Source organism: Polypterus senegalus, unplaced genomic scaffold (assembly GCF_016835505.1).
Source record: "Polypterus senegalus isolate Bchr_013 unplaced genomic scaffold, ASM1683550v1 scaffold_4799, whole genome shotgun sequence".
Classification (NCBI taxonomy): domain Eukaryota; kingdom Metazoa; phylum Chordata; class Cladistia; order Polypteriformes; family Polypteridae; genus Polypterus; species Polypterus senegalus.
Window position 1 is genome coordinate 16,519 of NW_024376913.1, and position 16,058 is coordinate 32,576.

The 16,058-nt window shown below is 38.9% G+C and overlaps 1 long non-coding RNA gene across 1 annotated transcript; it reads left to right on the forward strand.

Moving 5' to 3' along the window:
• The first annotated feature begins 9,593 nt into the window (after nucleotides 1-9,593).
• Nucleotides 9,594-15,681, forward strand: LOC120519204. Its single transcript, XR_005631410.1, has 3 exons — nucleotides 9,594-9,728; nucleotides 15,340-15,498; nucleotides 15,579-15,681. It is a non-coding gene; the product is annotated as an uncharacterized LOC120519204 (long non-coding RNA).
• The last annotated feature ends 377 nt before the right edge of the window (nucleotides 15,682-16,058 follow it).

Sequence of the window (16,058 nt, forward strand, 5' to 3'; positions counted from 1 at the left end):
TTCCCGCATCAAGCTCACTGCTCGATCTAGCCATAACTTATGTTGTATAGCACAGAACCCAGTGCTTTTATGGTGTGGCCGTAATTCCTAAAGGGTACAACAAGTGACCAAGCCGAGGAAGACCATATACGAAAGGTCACGCTTTTGTCTGGCTGAATATGACAACTGACTGATCACCAGTTGCACAGAAGATGTGATTTTGCTAGCAGAAGAGGACTGACACAATGCGCTTGGACCTTGAAGAGAAACTGCAGCACCATTATAGCCAGAAGGTGCGACCAAAGCAAAGAAGGTGACAAGCTCCTAAAACAAAAGAAAGCTTACTGAAGATCCTTCCATGTGTCTGGAGAAAGCCTCATTCTCATTTAAAATTGTCTAAAATGTATCCAGGGCAAGATTCAACCTATGAATGTTGCAATCTAACTCCAGCCTTAGAGGGCCACATGTTCTGGAAGAGCACCAAATTAACATAATTTTAGAGAAAAATCTTTGAATGCCTATCAGACATCCTTGGTTTCACAATCACTTCCAACCCATTAACAGCTGTGTTTTGTGGGCTCCCAGATGAGTTTATAGTGGAAAAGGACATATTGATTGTAATTGCTGACACCACATAACTAGCACGTTGACTTATCTTGCTTAAATTCGCTTACAGGATCTGTTTAAAACTTTTTTAAAATATAGCAAGATCTAATTAGTAACATTTTAGAATAAGCATTTACAGTACACCCCCAAAATTCGCAGGGGTTAAATTCCTAGAGCACCCACAAATTGTGAAAAAACATGAATTTTGGATGTGGTTAAAAAAATGCCTATTTTCATAGTTTAAACCCTAAATATGCCCCCCAAACACTTTAATTTAATTTCAAACTCAGCTTAATACATTAACTAAAAATAAAGAATGTAAAGGTAAACCCGTATACTGTTCAGTACTGTACTGCTGTGTCTCCCGCAGTGCTAGAATGTAAAATACTGATGTTACCGCTATATGTACTGTAATTCATGCAAGCACGTTTACATTGCCTGAAGCCTTAGAAGGTGCAGCTCGTTTCTGCGGCATCTTGGGGCTTTAACCCTTAAACTGCCACATACTTGGGGGTTAATGCATCCCTGGACGCCAAATACTTTTTTGCTGTACTTTATATAAACGTCACAATTCACAAAATAAAAGTGAAATTTTAATGGAACACATTTTCTCATGCAAAGAGCATCACAATTACCGAAACACTAATCATTATACACACTGCTAATGAACTGTAAAAACTTTTTAAAAAACTACTGGAACAATATGTACAAAGTGCAACTGATGCCATGGATGCAAATCACCGAGCCAACTGCGCTTGAACTGGCTGCACTCAAGCACACAGAGGCCAACACTGACGCTTACCAGGCTAGTCTAGTGCAGCGGCTTAATCCCAGGAGCAGTGCTGCAGGGTGTCATGCTTGGGTCACATTGTAGCGGGGCTACTGCGTCTTGTTTCCATCGTCCCATTTGCTGTTTGTGTGTGTCAGTGAATGCCGTCCCCGTAAAGGGGGACGAATGATGGAAGGAGACTGCAGCCCCAAACCTGGAAAACACCGGTTTACAATCAATCAATTACATCCATCACAGGACTATAAAAACAATCAAGAGGGAACAAAGAGGAAGAAGAGAGAGGAGAGACAGAAGGAGACTTTCATTTTGAACGACCACTAACCATCTGTACCTGCTGTATTCCACATCGCGCATTTCCATCCAGTTTGTTTTTCATTCCGCCGGACTTACTCCAATACCCTCATCACGAGAGACCCTGGGGTCGGATTTCATCATCCACCACGCGCCGAGGATACACGGTGAGGCTGTTCCATTTTGTTCCGGGAAATACAAACACTCCATATATTGGTTAACCAGTCATCTGCATTCAGGACAATTGTTACTCGGACTCAAGTTCACGACCATTCATTTCCGTATCTCATTCATTTTTGTTATTCGTGTTGTTTGTTATATGTTACAAGGGCAAGGGAGGGTTTGTTATATTCATATAGGTTGTTGTCACGTTGTTGCTTTGGTGGAGGGATATATATGTTTATTTATTTTACTATTTTTTCTGTTTCATTTAATACAATTTATCAGTTTAGGTTTACATATCTGCTTTCCTTTTGTCCTTATTTACACCGTCAATTGTGGGGAAAAGTTTAATTTGTTAAAAGTACGGCTTGAGAATTAGATTCAACCTCAGTAATTTATCCAGGCCACAGGTCTTGGAGGTGTAGCTGCCGGTCGGGTAAGGGGTCAGCCATTAGAACATAATTGCACAGAAACACAGGAGATTGTAGAGACAGGAACTTTATTCAAACACTTCAAACAAACATGTCTCTTTCAGAAGTAAAAGGAATTCAGTATGCAGTTAGTTATTGATTAAAGAATAGACAAACATCATAGGGGAGCACAACTCCCAACAGGAGCAGAGAATGTCGGGGGGGAGGAGAGAGAAACAAAGCAATCAGCTAAAAAGGACAGGTACGGTTCAGGCTTTTAAGTAAGTGTAGCGACACGCGAGAACCATCGAAGACAATGATTTAAAAATGAGACCACTCGCACTCAAAAAATGAACCAAAAAAAAAGCAAACCGGTAATCAAACAGCAAATAAAGAATGTAATGAAAAAAAATGAAATAAGAAAACAATGATAGCACCCCTGTTCCCCTTACGGCGATTACACATTAAATACAACAAAAGCACAAACAAAACACACACAGTAAATCATGAAAAAGTTCATGAAAAATGGCAACAGATGAAATGTAATGATGAAAATAGATAGTCCAGACATCCACACATTGAATGGGAATGTACAGATAGTCCTACAGGTAGTTTCTGAAATGCTCAAGACGGGTGGACGGATTCAGGAGCGCTCCTTTCTTTGCAGGATGGCTATGAATCCATTTACAGTCCTCATGTACACAGGCAGACAGCAGACAATCCAGATGCACAAAACGATCCAGGACAAAATGAATAAGTACAGATAACCCAACAGAAAGCAGGCAGACAGACAGGAACTTGAAACACAAATTACAAAAACTTTATTTTTTGCTTTTAGTCACCGGCCCTCTTTTTAAAAGTCGCGCTGATATCCTTTGACCTCAACAGCCCCAGCACCCTCAGCAGAAGACCAATCAGAGCCACTGCAGGGACTGCTGGGAGTTGCAGTTTCAAATTCTATTGGCAGCTTTCACCATCCCAAGTCGCGGTTTTCTCTACAGTTGCTTCCTGTTCTCTCTATAGTACGGTATTGCCACGAAAAAAGCCATAAAATTGTGGAGGATATTTGCGGTTTCAGCTAACAATTATTATTTAGATTCTAAGGAAAAATCCGCAAATGACTGACACCGTGACCTCTGAACCACGACTTCACAGGGGTCTACTGTATATCAGTGAAAAGGATATTCTCCCTTCTCGGTTGTTTTTATAGATTTGCTCTTGCTGTTGGCTCACCTCTCTTTCTCTTGTGTGGGGGTTGAATTCTGTTTTGTTAAGTTTGACTTGATTGTACGTAATATTTTCTTTGAATAAAATAATTTTTAAAAAATTCAATAAAAAAGGACAAAACCAGCTAATGTATTGTAGTATTGGTGTAACTATAACTGAAAGGTAATACTTTATGTGAAAGATAAGTTCTAGATGAGTTTTGAATTTTCCTAAATCCAGTAAGAATGCAAAGCAGCAAATCACATCCACACAGGGAAGGTAAGCTGGCATAGACACTCACTGTGAGTCACTGAGGCAACAAAAGCTTAATAACCTTCAAAAGAACATATCCATCTTAATCACATGAACTGAAAGATCAGAATTCATAAGTTCAGCTAGCTTTCACAAGTTTATGTTTTGTATTTTTTGTTATTCTCTTTCATCCACATGTATCTTTATTCATATATATCATTTTATATATACTTGCATATATCTGTCTTTTATTATCCTTATGTTATAAATTGTATTATTTTGTTTGTTTCAACAAGTGTGTCTGGGTTATTTGTGAAACTAAGTCTTTGGCCACACCATACCACAACAGAAAAAGTGAAAGTATTTAATGTAGACTTTGGCAGATTTGCGAACCTTGTCTGGCTGGGAAGTGAAACAAAGATCCCTCACTCAACCTACATTTAGCTTTCCGTTCCATCAGGGTTTTCTTGTTGATTGTTTTAATTAATCACCAGCATTGCCGAAGGTAAAACTGATAATTAACTATTTGAGTGATCATACACCCCTTCTTACTCTACTATGTGGTCACTGGCATTGTGACAAAGGATGTCATTGTGTAATTTGAGTTTAAGTTGGAGGCACAACATGCCTAGTTTCCATTTTTATAGATAACATCTTTATAGCAAATAATCTTTGGTAAGTGTTTAGTTAAATCAGGAAACTATCTTTAGATTGATCTTGATTTTTGTCTATTGATTTGGTTGAGATGCTTGGCATTTTCAGTTCATGTTTTGATCTCTTGCTTGTCTGTACAATTTATTTTTTAATCTCTCTGAAGAAATATTTCTCGGTCTTTAGTCCATTTTTTTTCTTCAATGCGGATTACAAACTGCTCATCACACAAGGATTTATGAGGCATGGCTGATTGCAGGGCTATTGTAGAGTGTTATGCTGAGTAAGTTAGCACTGCAAGATTTAAGCAAATGCTTTCTGCGCTTTAGGTCCTTTCATTTTTTATCTAAGCATTTACTTTGAATAATTTGAAGATGAACTGGAGTTCAGAGGAGTTTGATACAAGGAGAAGTAAACTAGGAGATGGAAGGCAACGAAATAGGCTAGCAGAGGTCTAATCTAACCACAAGCAAGAATTAGAAATAAAGAATCCATCCAAATCAAATCACCAAAACCAAATCACATAGGTGAAATCAAAGTAAAAAAAAAATTCAAAGTACTTGCATTAGTCTGTTTATTTCCCTTCAGTCTACTGATTGTAACTGAATATTTTTAGAAAAAAAATCTGCTGCTTGAATACTGAATACTCTGTAACACTTCTTCTTAAATAAGATCTGCATTATGGTGTCACAAATTATGACATTGCTGGCAATATCATTGGCAATAGATGGCATTGCTATATACAATGTAACCCTTGTCACACATGCGATTGGGAGACATCTGAAAGGCCTTAAGAATAGTACTACCATGCCAGACCAGGGGGTGGCGAGCTGCACTAACTCTGTTTTTCAAATTATCTGTAGACCATCCACAGGAAATCTCACCAGGTCCTGGCGCCAGTGATGCCGTCACCTCCGGTCCTGGTGCCATGGATGATGTCACTTCCGGGACAAAAGACATCACTTCCAGATCCGGCCCCAATAATGTCACTTCCGGTCCTGGGCTTTAAAGCCACCGTCTTTCCCTGTTATATTCAGTTCTATTGTGGATTCAAACCTGTGATCATCTCAATCAATTTAAAACCCATTTGCAGCCAAGGCACAATATGTGGGTGGCTGCCCGAAATCTTTTTAGGTCTATGGTCTGCTTTTGTGACACTGGCTCAGTTGGCAGGATGGAAGCCCAAAAGAAACAGGGACAGGACCTGAATTCTGACCAGGTGGGAGAGTACTGGGGCTGAGTTTCCGGGTGGGGGGTTCATCCCGTGGTCCGGACCGACCCAGTGCAGGCTCCACTCCTATTGATCAAATCTGGGCTAACTAAGAAACAAGAGGAGAGTATGGGAGAGACTTGCAGGAGTAGGTTGGTTCCTATGGGGGAAGTGAAAGGGACTTATTATGCCACTCTCTCGGAGGAGAGAGCTGTCCCCCCCACTTTCACCCTAGCGAAAGGTGGGGTTTCCCCAGACCAGCTGGTGAAAAAAATAAAGACCTGGGGCCTCATACATAACACCGTGTGTATAATTCACATTAAAACATGGTGTACGGACAAAAGCGGAAATATGTGTACGCACAAAAAAATCCAGATACATAAATCTGCGTATGCCAACTTCCACATTCTTCCTCTACATAAATCCCGGTCGGCGTGAAAAGTATCGCTCGTGCACGCGCCTGCTGCTCCACCCCAACACCTCCCAGAATTACACCTCTTTGAATATGCAGATAAATATAAATAGCCCCTTATGTTTTGCATTCTGAGAAAAGACAATGGCAAAAGCATGGGGAAAAAGAATTTCAGCAAATACAAAGTAGAGGCAAGAAAAAATGTACTATTTGTGGTTTAAGCAGTTATATAAACAACAAAAGGAAGTTGATCGAGTAACAGAGTGGCAGAGAAACTCGAAAGTTCAGAAAGTTGCACTGTGCCCGAAATAAATAAGAAGTGGTCAGATATCAAAATTGCAGAGAAAAAGCGAGTCGTAGCCCAACGTCTGAGTGTCATATAGAAGTGTATTAGGGTACAGAGAAAAGAAAAAAAACGGACACAGTGTGAAAAAAGGTCAAAATTTCCACTTTAATCATATACTTTATTTTGTCATTAAGTAGCACATCATAAACTGCAGCTTAAAATCGTTTAATAGTTTCTCAAATCCCATCATATCTAAAGTAGCATGTTAAATGCTTTGCATTCTATGTGTTCTTCTATGTACTCTAATACGTGTGAATCACTACGTGTTTGGCAGGAACAGGGTAGTGAGCTCTTCGCTACCACTGCGGGACTGATTCCTTGCATATTTAATCATTAACAATGCACACTATTTAAATGAACTTAAAAGTTTATGTGTATAATGTAACATATATACTTTACTGCACTTCATCTTAAACATGATATCAAGGGCTCCAAGAAGATAGGCAAAATCCCTAAAGAAGTCCTTACGAATGAAGGGACGCCTTTTACCTTGGAGACGTTCAGGGAAACAGGCAAGTTACTTAAAATAAAGCACTTAAAGACCGCGGTGTATCACCCTCAAACAAATGGTCTAGTTGAGAGGTTTAATCAGACTCTCAAGCAAATGCTTTGCTCCTCCTCGTCGTGCTCTTTGCCTATCAGGAACCCCACAAGTCTCTATGGAGTTCTCACCTTTTGAATTATTATATGGACGAAAAGCCTGGGGAATTTTGGATAGTTTCAAAGAAGGATGGGAAGGAGAGGCTCTTCCATCTAAAAATAAGTTAAAGTACATTGCTCAATTACGCAATCGATTGGGAAAAATTTGACCTATATTAAAAACTCACATGGAGGAGGCGCAAGCAGCACAGGCCCATTATTATGACTGCAGTACAACTCTCTGAAAATTCCACCTGGGGGATTGTGTCATGGTTCTAGTTCCTACCTCCCATTCTAAACTGCTAGCCCATTGGCAAGGCCCTTACAAGGTTAACGAGAGAAAAGTGCTCATTGATTACCTGGTGAAACAACCCAGGCTGGGACAGGATAATTTTTTGATCACTCTTGACATGACGAAGGGGTGCTGGCAGGTTCCTTTAATGGATTCCACTAAGGTCAAGACCATGTTTAGCATCCCTAGTGGATGCTAGCAGTATCGTATCCTTCCATTCGGGTTACATGGGGCTATTGTGACTTTCCAGTGTCTTGTGGATAAAGCGCTCTGCCCCCGTAACGTGTATAGTTGTGCCTATTTAGATGACATAGTCATTTATTCCAGCACATGGAAGGAACATTTACAGCAGGTCAGAGCGGTATTGCAGATGCTGGAAGAAGCCGAGCTTCGAATCAATCTTAAAAAATGTTTTTTTGGGTTGAAAGAAGCTAAATATTTAGGCTACCTGGTGGGTCAGGGTACCGTAAAGCCACATTGTTCAAAGTTTTATGCCATATTGCAGTGGCCCTGTCTGCGAACCAAGCTTCAAGTCCAAGCATTTCTCGGATTAGCTGGGTATTACCGGCGGTTTGTACCTAGGTTTTCAGAGAGAGCAGTGCCCTTGACTGATTTAACAAAGAAGAGGGCTCCTAATAATGTGGTGTGAACTGATAAGACAGACGCTGCATTTTATGACTTAAAACAGACCCTTACATCAGCACCAGTATTGAAAATGCCTAACTTTTAGCTTCCTTTTATTCTCCCGACGAACGCTTCAGACACAGGCTTAGGTGCTGTGCTTAGCCAGAGCGTTGATGGTGTTGAAAACCCCATTATATTCCTGAGCCGGAAACTGCTGGATCGGGAGACCAAGTATGTAGCGTTGGAAAGGGTGGCCCTTGCAATTAAATGGGCAATTACGCAGCTGAGATAATACCTCTTGGGACGTGAGTTCACTCTTGTTACGGATCATGCATCTTTACAGTGGATGGCCCTTCACAAAGAGTCGAATCCACGGGTCACAAGTGTGGTTTCTTGAAGTACAACTGTATAAGATCTTGCTTATTCATCATAAGGGTTCTCTCAATGACAATGCTGATGCCCTCTCGCGAATTCATGACCTCTCAGTCAGAGATGCCTGACCCGATGGGTCTGGGCTGGGGGGGGGCTTGTCACACACATGCGATTGGGAGACATCTGAAAGGCCTTAAGAATTGTACTACCATGCCAGACCAGGGGGTGGTGAGCTGCACTAACTCTCTTTTTCAGTCTTCTGCAGACCATCCATGGGATATCTCACTAGGTCCCAGTCCCAGTGATGACGTTACTTCTGGGCCTAGTGCCATAGATAATATCACTTCCGGGACAAAAGACATCACTTCCGGTTCCAGTCCCAATAACGTCACTTCTGGTCCTGGGCTTTAAAGTCGCCATCTGTTATTTTCTTTTCTGTTGTGGACTCAAACCTGTGATCACCTCAATCAGTTTAAAACCCATTTGCAGCCAAGCACAATATACGGGTGGTTTCCCCAAACCTTTTTATGTCTATGGTCTGCTTTTGTGACACCCTGGCTAGTAGAAACACCATACAAATGGTTGTGCCCATGGAAGATGACTGCTGAAAATGTTACTGAAAAATGGTAACACAGTTAAAATAATAAAAAAAATAAAAACAGAAAATAAACAAGTTCAGAAATTCCAAAGATGGAACAAACCAGAACAGATAAATGTCAAAAGACATGTCGTTAGCGTCAGTGCATTCGGAAATCTTCCTTTATTAGCTACAACCAAACTGACTCATCAGCACATGGGAAGATAAATTATGTGTTTTCTGTTTTATACAACCTGATGTCTATCCATGGTATGTTGTGTCAAAAAAGATACTGATCTTATTAATAATTATTTAAAGATAATATATACCATGACAAAAAATAAGATGTTCTTACCATGCATCAAGGTAAGTTCTCATTCTCTTTGCCTTTAGAAAAATTCTTCCATGGTGTACATTTTTAGGTTATTTATAGCAAAGTTTTTTAAAGCATGGAATAGCAGAAGTACATTTTGACAAAAAGGGCTCTAAATATCAACAAGACTGCACCTTAATGAACCTGCCAGGGTTAAGCTACACCGCTAGGTGACTTTTCCCTGACTCTTACAGTGTTTGAAGTTCTAGCAGTCAGTTTAAAACGCTCCTCATACTTACGGCTGCCATATTTATGCAGACTGAATGTATTATACATGATTTTAGAGGGCTTTTATGTAATTTGCAAGTGATTCTGCCCAGCTTTAACATTGACACATCAACTGCCAGAATACTGTCAGCATTGGACACTTATTTGCTTTTTGTTATGTTTTCTAGTTTTTATGACTATTCCAGCTGTACCTTGGGGGATTACATACCTCTATTTTTGGATTCTACTCCTCTAAATCAGGAAAGAACAACTGCATTTGTTGGTAGTCAATTTGAGTTCAACATCACTGCACATGCATCACAGGCAGAGTAAGTTCTAAGTTTTTTTGAATGATTTTACATTTTCAAAAATTTTGTCATGAATGATTAGTTATAAAGAATCTTTCACTATTTCATATCTCATTTTATTAAGTGCTTAGATTATTATATTTTAATATTTCTGAGTTCATTAGAAGACAGTACAGTGCATAGAGTTACATCCTGATAGTCCTGGGATCAAATCTCCACTCAGACCATGTCTGATTTCTCCATGTTTGTGTTGGGTTCCTCCAGGTCCCAGATACCAGCTGACTGTGTTCTATAAAATCGATCTTGCATATAAACGAGTGTAGGTGCGCATGTGGCTGACTTTTGATGTCTCGTCCAGAGCTGACTTTGGCATTCTGCCTGATTTTCTCAAGATAGGCGCCAGTTATTAACATCTGGAGATGTATGAAGGACTTTCCTTTCTTTCCATGTGAGGATTTCCTGTTCTACTGCAGTTGTGTAATGGGAGGAATGAGGGAAATAAAGGGGCTGATTGAAGCCTTCCATCATTGCTTGTAGCACCAAGCTTTCTGCCTTTCTGCCATCTTGTGAATTCCCAATGGTTCTTGTTTAGTAGTTATTGATAACATCTTATTCAGTGCTGAGGACCTGTCTTTTCCCATTTTTGCATTTGATTTTGCCTAATGTCAAAGGCACCTGCAAGGGGTGATCCTGAAAAAATAATGCCCCCCTTGTGACCCCTATTAACCACACAATTATTTTTCTTCTGATATTAAGCATCATATAAATGCTACATTTGTACTTCTTTAGGAGTGTAAAGTTAGTTTTCCTTCATTCCCTGTTTTTTGTTTTAGTAGACGAGTTCCACATATGCTGGACACTTGTGGTGTTTCAGTTTTTATATGTGTATTTATGTTCTGCTCTTTTCTGTATTTCTTTTGCACATCTGTCTTCCTCTCTGGTTAACGTTTGTTCCTTGTAAGGTCATTAGAAAGTAAGTTATGTAGGTTTGCTGCTGCCATTGAAGCTCCTCTTCTCTCCATTTGTATCAGGGAGACAAGTAAACTTTTTGATCTGTGACTGTAATATAATATCATGGTCAACTTTTTTTAATGCAGTGTATAGCCCTGTGACAGACTGGGTCAGCTCCACACTCCCTTATCACTTCTGGGAGCCATCAATAGTCTTGTACTGATTTGAGCCAGGCAAATGAGGACACACACATTCAGCAAGTGGTTGGTGCAAAAATATGAGTGCTTTTATTAAAACCAAACAAAGTGCAAATAGTAAAGTGCATAACATTGACCCAATAAATAAATAATCCATAAAATGAGCAATAAACATGTGGAGGTTAAAAGGCCAAATGAAAATATCCATATAAATGAGGTTAAAAATCACAAGCAGTAAGCAGTTCTTTAAAAACTCACAAGCCCTGGTTCATTCTTCTTAAAATCCATCCTCTCTGCCGCTTACCCATCAGGACCGTCACTCCTACCCCAGACCTCACCATTGTCACACTTCCCTCGTACATATCATGTGCCACTCTTACATACTTCTCTGCCACTCCAGACTTCCTCATACAATATCACAACTCCTCTTGAGGTACCCTGTCATACGCTTTCTCTGGGTCCACAAAGATGCAATGCAATTCCTTCTGACCTTCTCTGTACTTCTCCATCAACATCCTCAGAGCAAACATCACATCTGTAGTGCTCTTTCTTGGCATGAAACCACACTGCTGCTCACTAATCATCACCTTCCTTCTTAACCTAGCTTCCACTACTCTTTCCCATAACTTCATGCTGTGGCTCATCAATTTTATCCCCCTGTAATTAGTACAGTTCTGGACATCCCCATTATTCTTAAAAATCGGTACCAGTACACTTCTCCACTTCTGAGGCATACTTTCACTTTCTAAGATTCCATTAAACAATCTGGATAAAAGCTCTACTGCCATCTCTACTAAACACCTCCATGCTTTCACAGGTATGTCATCTGGACAGTGACATGGAAAAAACAAGAAGGCAGTCGTGACCCAGATGAGTGTGCAGAACTTTTCTTTATTTACAGATCATGCATAAATACCTCAGTCCTTGGAGTGGTCTATTAATTAAGCAATGCATTCTGTTTTATACTTTTCTAGCACCATTACCTCATTTAATAAATCACATCATCTGACTCTTAATATGTAGAATTCTATCATCTTAACCAATCAACTACAGCTAGCAGTAACTTCATTTATACAGTATGTGAATTCTTCCATTATTCTAAGCATTGCTTCGTTTATAGGAGTGTCCTACAGGTTTTCCCATTGATCTTATTGCTGTTTCTTAATAGGTGTGTTTGGGCTTTCTTACTAGTTTGTCCTCACTTTTTAAGGTAGTACTTATTACTCATCTACTTTATTTTAACCTTAGTAATTACATTAGTAGCTCCTCTAATGTGAGGCAAGAGCTTCACATGCCTAAAATTACATTAGTTAATCCTTCAGTTACATTCAAGTCTTATCCTTATGTTTGCTAATTCAATTTCATAATTTCATATAAGTTTAAACTTGTATTAAATTGTAAACATGATCATGTATTGATTAAAATATTGAGTAAAATTCTTTTTGATTAACCTCCTTAGCATTAGACCCAAGCATCACTTGGGCAACTGTATAGACGTGTCTAGCATAAGCATGAGACCAGAGTTAGTGCCAAGCATTGCTCGGGAAATGACACAGGTGCATCTTGCATAAGCGAAAGCCCCGAGCGTTACCACAGGCAATGGTGCAGACATGTCTTCTCCTAGCCTCATAATGGCGTCTAATAAGCAATGTTTTTCAGCAGCCCAAATGTTGTGAAATTGGAAAAGAGAATGAAATCAAAAGTGCTTTTGATGAATCTGAAAGCAACGCTCATGTCAGTCTTACATGTGCAGTTTGCTGTTCAAATGCTGATCAGTCTGGAAAGAATATCCGCATGGAATCACGTTACTATTGTCCTGACTGTGATGTTGGATTATGTATTTCACAGTGCTTCTAGATATACCATACAAACAACACATTTTGACAGTATATATGGTATTAGCATTTTTTTATTATTATTATTTTAGCATTATTATACTTTCTACACTTCTGACTTTGTACTTTTAAAATTTTGCATGTTTTAAGGTTGAAAGATAAGATTTAATAACTATGTAGTTTTTCAAACCAAAAAATGCAATGCTTTTAAAATGTTTAAATAAAAGATGTAACTCTAAGGAGGCTGCAATTCTATATATTTTTGATTAAAATTCTATACTGTTTGCCATGCAGGCTCCTTTTATCTGACTTAATTGGACACAGATGTGATATGCTGCCACCTCCAAGGTGTGAATGAGGTACCTGACTGATCTGCACGTATGTATGATCAGCCAAGCAACTCAATTAACCTTGGAGCGAAATGCATTCATGCACATGCACACCCAATTGGAGCCTGCAATTATGGGGAAACAATTATTTATGTAAAAATTTCACAATCCTGCAAATGTTAAACATCACTCATATTTAGCTTGATGCCAGCAAATTTGTCTGGTCTAAAACTAACAAATTATTACTTTTCATTCATAAGATTAAAAAGACAATACATGATAATGAAGTTAAAATTTACATATTTGACGTGAATCGCGGAGTGCGTATAACAGATTTAATACTATAACCTGATTTAAGTGAATGCATGTTTAAACAAACAGGAAAATTAAATGAAATTTGATTTATACCCTGATATTTTTTTCTAAGAAGATTGCAGAATATGGTGGAGAGAGGAAGGATAAGGAGACCGAGACAGAGGAAAAAATCAAAAGACAGTGCAGAGTGGAGAATACTTGAGAGGAAATAGAAAAGTTGTCTAAATACCTGAGTTGACAGTGTTTGTCGAGCCTTATAAGAAAATGTTTCATTAATTGTTTAAAGTTTATCAGATTGCATTGTCTTTATCTGTTAACACTGCTGCTCAAGGAGAACAGGCAGAATTAATTTTGGGGATTTGTGGACATAATTGGCAAAAAGCAAAGTAACTGTAAAATACATTTATGATGAACTGCATGTTGTTTATGATAAATATTCCTAAATGAACAAGGCAGGAGCAACACTTGGCACTACTTATTCATTACAAGGTTGAGTACTTAAGGGTACTCTGGAGCTGACCCTGATCCTAAACAGCATCACAGAAGTTCAAACTAACAAAGGCAAGGGGTTTATTAACACATAAGGGAATAAAATTCAGCAGGGGAGTTGAATATTACATAAAATGGTAAACTATTAAACACATAATCCTTAGGGCCTTCCCACACAATACAGTCAGTACCTGCCCTGTGGGGTCTCAGGTTCACCTTGTTTAGCTGAACCACGACATTCTGCTTCTCTCATCTCTGACCTTCTGTCTACCGGCCAGGCGAGCCTTAGTCTGCTGCTCCCTCTAAACTCTAAGCTCCTTAATCTTGAGGCCCAGTCACACGTCTAGGCAGCCATTAAAGACTTTTAGGCTATGGGATGGCCATTCAAAGTCCTCCAGTGACGCTTCAGGAGATTCTGCTTGATCCACATACCACTGGAATGTTTCACCAGTAGGAGTTTGAGTTTTGCACAGACTGCCCACGTGCCTATTGTAGAGCACCTGGTGGATTTTCTGTGAGTTGCTGTATCTCTGACACATGTTTTCATTTGTTTATTCATCTAATATTGTGGACATTTTTGCACTTATGTTCATGTTGTATAAAAATTGATTTCTGTACATGACTGAGTCTGCTTGATAAGGTTTAAAATTGCTGTTTTTGCACCTCCAGATTTGTTTTTCCATTTTGTGAAAGTGTGTGGAAGAGTTTGATCTGCTGTACATAGGATGTTTCAAGTTTTATTGATGAGCACATTTTAACTTTGGGCCTTTGAATGATGAACAAGCAAAAGTAAAATCAGCAACTCATCAAAACTGACATCAGACCACATGTACACATGGAATTGAATTTCAGCGCATTGTGTTAAATCAGTCGGTGTGCACTCTTGTAGGTCTTAGTCACAATTATATCTAACATTACTTATGAACAGATTAAATACTGTAAGAGATCATCTGCATCTAATACGTCTGACTTGCACCCTGGAGATCAAGTGAACATCAGCTTTTAACATTTCCTATCACTCTTGTCAGAACAGAAGTCACTTTTTTGTTTTTTGTTTGAGCTGAATGATCACATTTATATGCTCACCACAGCTATAATTAGAACCAATCATGCAATCACTCACTGTCCATTTCTGAAGAACTATTACTAACATCACATGATAAAATGCTTTTTACTTCCCACCACACTGTTTATGTTCCGACAGCCCACATTTAGCTTGGCTCACAGAAACAAATGTTGTGCCAGTAATCACCTTCCATAACTAACTACTGTTCACAGGAGACGAGTAAAGAGTGCAACTAACAGAGGATAACAGTAAAAAATTAAACAGGACTCAATCATCACGTCAAGCATCAGGAATATTTCTTTGAAAACCAAAGAATAATTATTTATTCAGGTGCTGTGATCAATTCTGATTCCTCTAAGGTTCATGTGTCTTAATTTATATGACATTTGTGTACGACTGCTGTGAAGGTTGTTTATAATTTTATTTGTAATTACAATTTCTCTCTTCCAGTGTTTCCAATATAATGGTTACTGGCCCACTGAATCTGAACAAATCATTCCAGTTTGATACCATGACAAGAACTGGTAGTGCAACTGTAATGTGGACCCCATCTGAAAATGAAGTGGGCAACTATATACCATTTTGTTTTACAGCATGGGCTGCGGGACCGTAAGTCTTTTAAAAACAATGAGAGAAATGTGAGTTAAAATGCAGAAAAATGTTTCAGCACATCACTCCCTCTCTTCTAGGTATCAGTCTGAGATGAGATGCATATTTGTGAATGTAGTGCCTAAGACGCCCAATGTGAGTAACATGACGACTACGACACCCAGCAGTAAGTGCTGCTTTCTGTTCTATAATAACCTTATTCGTAGAATTTCATGGGATTGTACTATTATGTGAGCAAATTGTAAGCTTTGATAGATGATAATAATAATGAATAAACTATATCAATCAATCAATCAACATTTATTTATATAGCACATATTCATACAAAAAAATGTAGCTCAAAGTGCTTTACAAAATGAATAGAGAAATAGAAGACACAATAAAAGATAAACATAAGTCAACATTAGTTAACATAGAATAAGAGTAAGGTCCGATGGCCAGGGTGGACAGAAAAACAAAAAACTCCAAAGGCTGGAGAAAAAATAAAATCTGTAGGGGTTCCAGACCAAGAGACCGCCCAGTCCCCTCTGGGCAATCTACCTAACATAAATCAAACAGTC